Below are 7,204 nucleotides of genomic sequence, written 5' to 3' on the forward strand. Positions count from 1 at the left end.
GTTTTTTCTATGGTGTTTTAAAACCTTTCTGTAGTGCAGGTCAGGAAGCAACAGTTAGAACTGGACATGGAACAACAGACTGGTTCCAAATAGGAAAAGGAGTTCATCAAGACTGTATATTGTCACCCTGCTTATTTAACTTATATGCAGAGTACATCATGAGAAACTCTGGGCTGGAAGAAACACAAGCTGGAATCAAGATTGCCAGGAGAAATATCAATAACCTCTGATATGCAGATGACACCACCCTTATGGCAGAAAGTGAAGAGGAACTCAAAAGCCTCTTGATGAAAGTGAAAGTGGAGAGTGAAAAAGTTGGCTTAAAGCTCAACATTCAGAAAACGATGATCATGGCATCCGGTCCCACCACTTCATGGGAAATAGATGGGGAAACAGTGGAAACAGTGTCAGACTTTATTTTTCTGGGCTCCAAAATCACTGCAGATGGTGACTGCAGCCATGAAATTAAAAGGTGCTTACTCCTTGGAAGGAAAGTTATGACCAACCTAGATAGCATATTCAAAAGCAGAGACATTACTTTGCCAACAAATGTCCGTCTAGTCAAGGCTATGGTTTTTCCTGTGGTCATGTATGGATGTGAGAGTTGGACTGTGAAGAAGGCTGAGCGCCGAAGAATTGATGCTTTTGAACTGTGGTGTTGGAGAAGACTCTTGAGAATCCCTTGGACTGCAAGGATATCCAACCAGTCCATTCTGAAGGAGATCAGCCCTGGGATTTCTTTGGAAGGAATGATGCTAAAGCTGAAACTCCAGTACTTTGGCCACCTCATTCGAAGAGTTGACTCATTTAAAAAGACTCTGATGCTGGGAGGGATTGGGGGCAGGAGGAGAAGAGGACAACAGAGGAAGAGATGGCTGGATGGCATCACTGACTCGATGGACGTGAGTCTGGGTGAACTCCGGGAGTTGGTGATGGACAGGGAGGCCTGGCGTGCTGCGATTTATGGGGTCGCAAAGAGTTGGGTGGACACGACTGAGCGACTGATCTGATCTGATCTGATCTGTAGTGCTATCATAATTGGAATGTTTTTTCATTTTATTTTCTGGCTGGTTTTAGTTTTTATAAAGTTACTGATTTTTGCAAAGTAAACATGTAACCAGACACCTGACTGGTCGGTTTGTTACTTCTTATAATTGTTCAGTTGATTCTCCTTGCCTTTCATCTGCAAAATGCAATGATTACACCTCCTGTCTTACAGGCTTGAACTCAGTGCGCTCCTCTGGAGAATCACCCTAAAGGGATCTTCAAGAGTATGCCATATGACATGGTGTCCCCATAGAGCTGTCCTATTCCAGGCTTTAATGGAAAAGTTCCTAGCTTCTTACCACTAAGCATGTTTTTTATCACAGTTTTATCATGTGGTGAAAGTAAATGTCTACTATTGAACTGATTTTAAAAATCAGAAACACATTGAACTTTAGCAAACATTTCCTTGACCTCAAAGGAAATGATGGTACATCTTTCTCCCCTTTGACTAAGCAGAAGATATGCTGGCAGAGTCCCATTCATATCTCCTTCTGGTGGGCAAGCCATCTGCAGAGAATGTGGTTGGCCAAGGGCTCGCAGCTGCCCCCCACCCTGAGAATGGCCCTCAGCGACTGCCTGCAGGCCCTTTCGCCCAGAGATCCCTGGGAGGCAGGGGCCCACAGTCTTGCTGGTCTGTAAGGGTGACAAGAAGCCCAACTTCTGCCCTCCTGTTGAGGCTGGCAGTGTGGTATAAATCATGCTCCAGAGCCCCAGCTGGACCTGAGGGACCCCTCTTGGCTTAGTTGCTCCCTGCCTGCCCCCGCCCCCTCAGCCTTCTCCTGGGACCTCCCCGCTGGAAGTACCTGCTAGGAATCCTTGCCTCAGGCTCTGCATCCAGGGAACCCACCGTGGGCAGGCTTAGAGAAAGTTGTGGGAATGGTAACTGACGTTCTAACCGGATCCAAATTGCATTTTGAGGGGGAACCCTACTTGGTGGGATTTACTGTCTTTAATGCACTCCTTGGTTGTATTGCTAACATTTCACTTATGACATTTCCATCAATAATCATAAGGAGATCCACTTCTAATTTTCTTCCTGTGTTTTCTCAGGATCTGCTTTCACAGGTACTGAACAAAAATACACATGAAGTTTTCTTTTTTTAATTGACTTAGAACATTTTAAAGGGCACTGAAATGGCCTGTTACTTGAATTTGAGTTTCATGCAATTTCAAAGAATTCATTTGGACCTGGGTGGGGAGGCATAGGCCTTTGTGTCCAACTCTTTGCCACCCCATGGACTATGCAGTCCATGGAATTCTCCAGGCCAGAATACTGGAGTGGGTAGCCTTTCCCTTCTCCAGGGGATCTTCCCAATCCAGGGATTAAACCCTGGTCTCCTGCATTGTGGGCAGATTCTTTACTGGCTGAGCCACAAAGAAAGCCCAAGAACATTAGAGTGGGTAGCCTATCCCTTCTCCAGGGGATTTTCTCTACTCAGGAATCGAACCGGGGTCTCCTCTTTACCAACTGAGCTGAGGGAAGCCCTGCAACTGTCTCAGTTGCTCCTTGGTAGCCCATCTGGTTAGATGTTCTATTCCTTTGAGGTTAGAAATATTCTTTTCTAGATAAGAAATACACAAATTCTCTGTGTATTTCTAGAGTAACATCCATTTTATTCACTCACATGGAGTTAAAATATTCTCTCAACATTAATTTTCTTTCCTCGGCTCCTATGGTTAGTTTCTCATCTCATATACTTATCCTTTTTGTGCTTTCTTCTTTATCCTCCTGCTGTGAGAGTAGTTTTGCTGTGTGTGTTTATTTTTTAGTATGTGAAAATGCAAATAGTATAGAAAAGAACAAAGTAAAAATCACCCCAAATCTCATCCCTCTGAGATGATACTACTAATAATTTGGTGGGAATGTCCCTGGTAGTCCAGTGGTTAGGAATCTACCTTGCAATGCAAGGGATGCAGGTTCAATCCCTGGTCAGTGAGCTAAGCCCACACAGCAAAGCTACTGAGCCCAGGAGTTCTAGAACCCTTGCGCTGCAACTAGAGAACCCACATGCCACAGCTAGAGAAAGTCCAAGAACCACAATGAAGAGCCCAAGCGCTGCAACAAAAACCCAGTGCAGCCAAAATAAAGTAAAATCATCATGATGATTTGGTGACTTCTCTTCATTTTCTGTTTAGGCTTCCACGCCTGCAGATAGATGCAGTCAACACAAGCTGGATGATATCGATGCTATTTTAATTGTAGCTTCCATTCATATGTAAAAGAGGAGTATTTTGTTTTGTTTATCTCTTTTTTTCTCACTTCCCTTCTCTCTCTCTCACACACACACAAACATAGATTTTCACTAAATTCCAAAGTTAGTGAGTTAGGTTCCAACATTGTTGTTTGGGGTTCTTAGTGCTTTCGTTTCTTCAAAGGTGGGGTTCCCTGACACTCGTTTTCCTTACTGTTTTCGTTGATTTGGAGGGAGCAGGACAAAGCTGCTGTTATTCTGACATCTTTACAGGGAAGACTCTTGCATCTATCCTCATGGCGACTATAACAAATTCGCACAAATTTAGTGTCGGAAAACGACACAGGTATGTTGATGTACTGTTCGGGGAGTTAAAACCAAGATGTGGTCAGGGCTGTATTTCCTCCAGAGTATCCAGGAGAACGACCTCCTTGTCTATCCAGCTTCTAGATGCGTGCATTCCTCAGCTCAGGGCTCTTCCATCCTTTCAGAGCCAGTCATGGGGGTTCAGTGTTTCTCCAACCATGTCGTCCTCACTCTGACCGCTGCCCCCCACCCCCACCGCACACACACACACACCCCTCCCTCTCTCACTTATAAGGATCCTTGTGATGCCACTGCACCCTCTGGTTTATCCACATTAATGAACTCCCCACCATGTCATCAGCTGATCAGCGACCTTAATTCACCTGCAGTGCTCACCCTTTGCCATGTAACAATACTCCCAGGTATTGTTACATGGCGTCCCGATGAAGATGTCCTTCTCTCGGAGCCTTATTTGCTGACAACATTTCCCAAACATTTTTCCCCAAATCTACTCGCTCACACCCTGGGATTTACTCCTGTGCCCTGACATACACTGAGCTGCATTTGGCAGCCGGTGTGAGCAGGGGACCCATCAGAGACATGATAAGGGAGGGACATAGTCTACAGGGAGTGACATTCCCAGGTCTGAGGTTTGCACAAAAGGGGAAGCCCCCCACCCCACAAATAGAAGGTTTGCTTGGGCCTCCCTCTCCTTCAACCCCCTCAACACCCACATTAGGTCCCTATTTTCCTCACACTCGTGGTGAAGGGACTGAGGTCCACAAAGGTTCAGGGTCATGGAGACGCCGCCAGGAATAGAGAGTCTGGGCTCGCAGCCCCCACATCCTGAGTTCCCCAGTGTGCTGGAAATACCCTGGGAAGTTACCTCCGGAGAACATGGCAGGAAACCGCTCCTCTCCCCTTATCAAGCCTCTCAGCCAGTCTCCAAATATGGCAGGGGGCAGGGACGCACTCACAGGTTCTGTTACAAAAGGAAGCGTCCTCTCAGATTGCCAGCTCTCTGTATATAGCACAGAGCAGGGCCCCCCCGCACACCATCCGACATCCAGTGCTGTGCTCAGGGCAGGCGGGGGTGGGGGCACCCAGCTTGCTCACCCATCCAGCAAGTAAGCACTGAGCTCCCGAGGTGGTTACCTGCTGATAACACAGTCCTGTCCACTACAGAGGAAGACAGCTAGTGCCTTTCTGAGGTGGGGAAACCAGGGAGATGCATCCACCCAGGGGTCCGCCCTGCAGCCAGCCATGCCTCGAAAGTCACGCCCACAAGGACAGACCCCTCTCAGCCCTTCCCTTGGCCTCCTTGTCTGTCTCTGCCCATGGAGATGCCATCTTCCACTTTTTTTAAGCTACTCACCGTTCGTAGCTTAAATGCCAGGCATCATGCTAAAAACATCAGTGATTCTATGGTTTCCTTTCATCTAAACGGTGAAGGTGGGATATTCTCACAAGGCAGAGCTGTGGGAAAGATACTCAAAGAAACCGAACCCTGAAGTCATAGAAGTCTCCCCATCATTACGGAAAGACACTCACTCATTGGGAGGTGCTGCCCAAATGGAGGGTTCTGTACAGACACATGGTTAACAATCTCAGAAAAATTTAGAGATGATCACCTGGCAGAAACCTGTTCCCAGCTCATCTCTGAGAACCAAGGCTGACCATGGAGGCACTGCCCCCTTATATGCCTGTGCCTGGGGCTCCACCATTTAGTGGGCTGCTTCTGCTGTCTCCCCAAAGAGCGACGGGTCAGAGAAAGGGACCATTCCACTCAGAGCCTGTGTCCCCACCTCTAGGTCGCGCTCTGGACCTGGGGCTGGGTGGGCTCTTGCCTGGCCGGGCCATCCTTATAGGGGAATAGCCCTGGGTGTGTGCACTCTGACCCTCAAAGGGTAACCACAGCTGTTTTCAGGGTGTTTGTGGGCAGGGTCTGCACATGTAGGCATGAGGTAGGAGATAGATGGGCCTCTGGACTGGACAGCTGGTGCTTGTCAAATGGCAGCTTTGTTCTCCCCCAGACACTCCAAGAACAAAGCTAGAGGCAGAAGTGAGCTCTACTGAAGTAAAGCGATAAGATGATCACCTCTGAGGCCAAGGAAACGTCCCTGACTGCACAAGCACAAAAAGACTCTCTGGGGATCAAAAAGGAGGGGGCACCACCCCACAATCAGTGATGCCAAGACTCCCATAGGCGTCTATGGTGGAATCCATCTTAGCAAAAAGATGCACACTGCTGTTGGGCAGGGTCCTAGAACAGGTCAGATGTGGGAAAAGAAACCAGATAACTGGTCAAAGGGAAACAAAGACCCAGAAGAACTGACCTGTATAAGTGATATAAGCCCCTCTTCACGACCTCCCCCTCATTAGGGAGGACGCACACCCTCTTTCTCACCAAGTGTATACTTCTGCCTGATTCTGTCTTAAATAAACTATTTCTCTGTATGCTTTCCCAGTGTTAGGCTGTACCTCTGATAATAAACTTTGAATTTGTTTCTACAGTGTTTGCCTCCTTGAGACATTCTTGCCTTTAAACAGGAGAAAAAGTCAGGAAACTTTACATCTAGCCTCTGTCCCCTGATGGCCTAGTGGCTAGGATTCCAGGTTTTCATTCAGGCTACCCAGGTTCAATTTCTGGGCAAGAAACTAAGATCTGCCTTCACGACCACTCACTGCTGTCTCTCCTTGAGACCCAGCAGGCTGATTGTCACGCAGGTGCACGCAAGAGCCCAGGAGGTGCAGGAAAGCTGGGATTGAGAAGGGTGGGGAGGCCGTGGGCCAGGTCAAGTTCCACCCAGAAATGTGGAGGGAGGGGTCTAGCAGATCTATATTCAGTCCTGAGTTCCCTAGAACATTAGGAAGGCAAACTTTTCAAGGTAGCAAAATAATCCATGTTTTATTCAACAGTTTGCTAGCTCAAGTTAAGAATTTTAAATATTTAAGCCTTCAGTAAATTGCCTGACCATCTCTGGGGCCAGCTGAGAACAAGGTGGCTGGGGTGTCAGGAGCAGGTGATGGGAGCTCAGAGGGGTGTTGGAGTTCAGAAACCCCAGAGCACACCCGACAAGCTCGCCCAGGCTGGCGGGCACCGGGCCCTAGTGGCAGCCCCTGCTCCCCAGGAGCTCACCTCCCCAGCTCTGGAACCACCTTGGCTTGTGACTCCGCGGTAACAACATAGCGGGTTTCAGAGACAGTTTTCCTCGGAAACATCACTGTGAGTGAGAAGGCTGGCATCTCCAGAGCTAAGGAGAGAGTTAGTCTGCGCAAACCAGCTGGAGCTGATGATCACGGCGCACAGGATCAAGATAGGTCACTGGGACCGATGCATGAGGCCTGGAGGCTGCGATCTCAGGAGTGAGTGGCCAAGTCCATAGTGGCTGCAGACCTCTGCCTCCGACAGAACTTCCAGGATGACTCAGGGTTCCTCTTGGCTTATCAACAGCACCCGTGTGGTCCCTCCATTGTTGGATGGCTCAACCTTGCTTTGTCTAGTCCTATTTGAAAACAACTCGCTTCTGGACTTCCCTGGTCATACAGTGGGTAGGAATCCACCTAGCGATGCAGGGGACACAGATTCGATCCCTGGTCTGGGAAGATTCCACATGCCACGGAGCAACTAAAGCCTGTGCGCCACAACCACTGAAGCC

Source organism: Bos taurus, chromosome 13, assembly GCF_002263795.3.
Source record: "Bos taurus isolate L1 Dominette 01449 registration number 42190680 breed Hereford chromosome 13, ARS-UCD2.0, whole genome shotgun sequence".
Lineage (NCBI taxonomy): Eukaryota > Metazoa > Chordata > Mammalia > Artiodactyla > Bovidae > Bos > Bos taurus.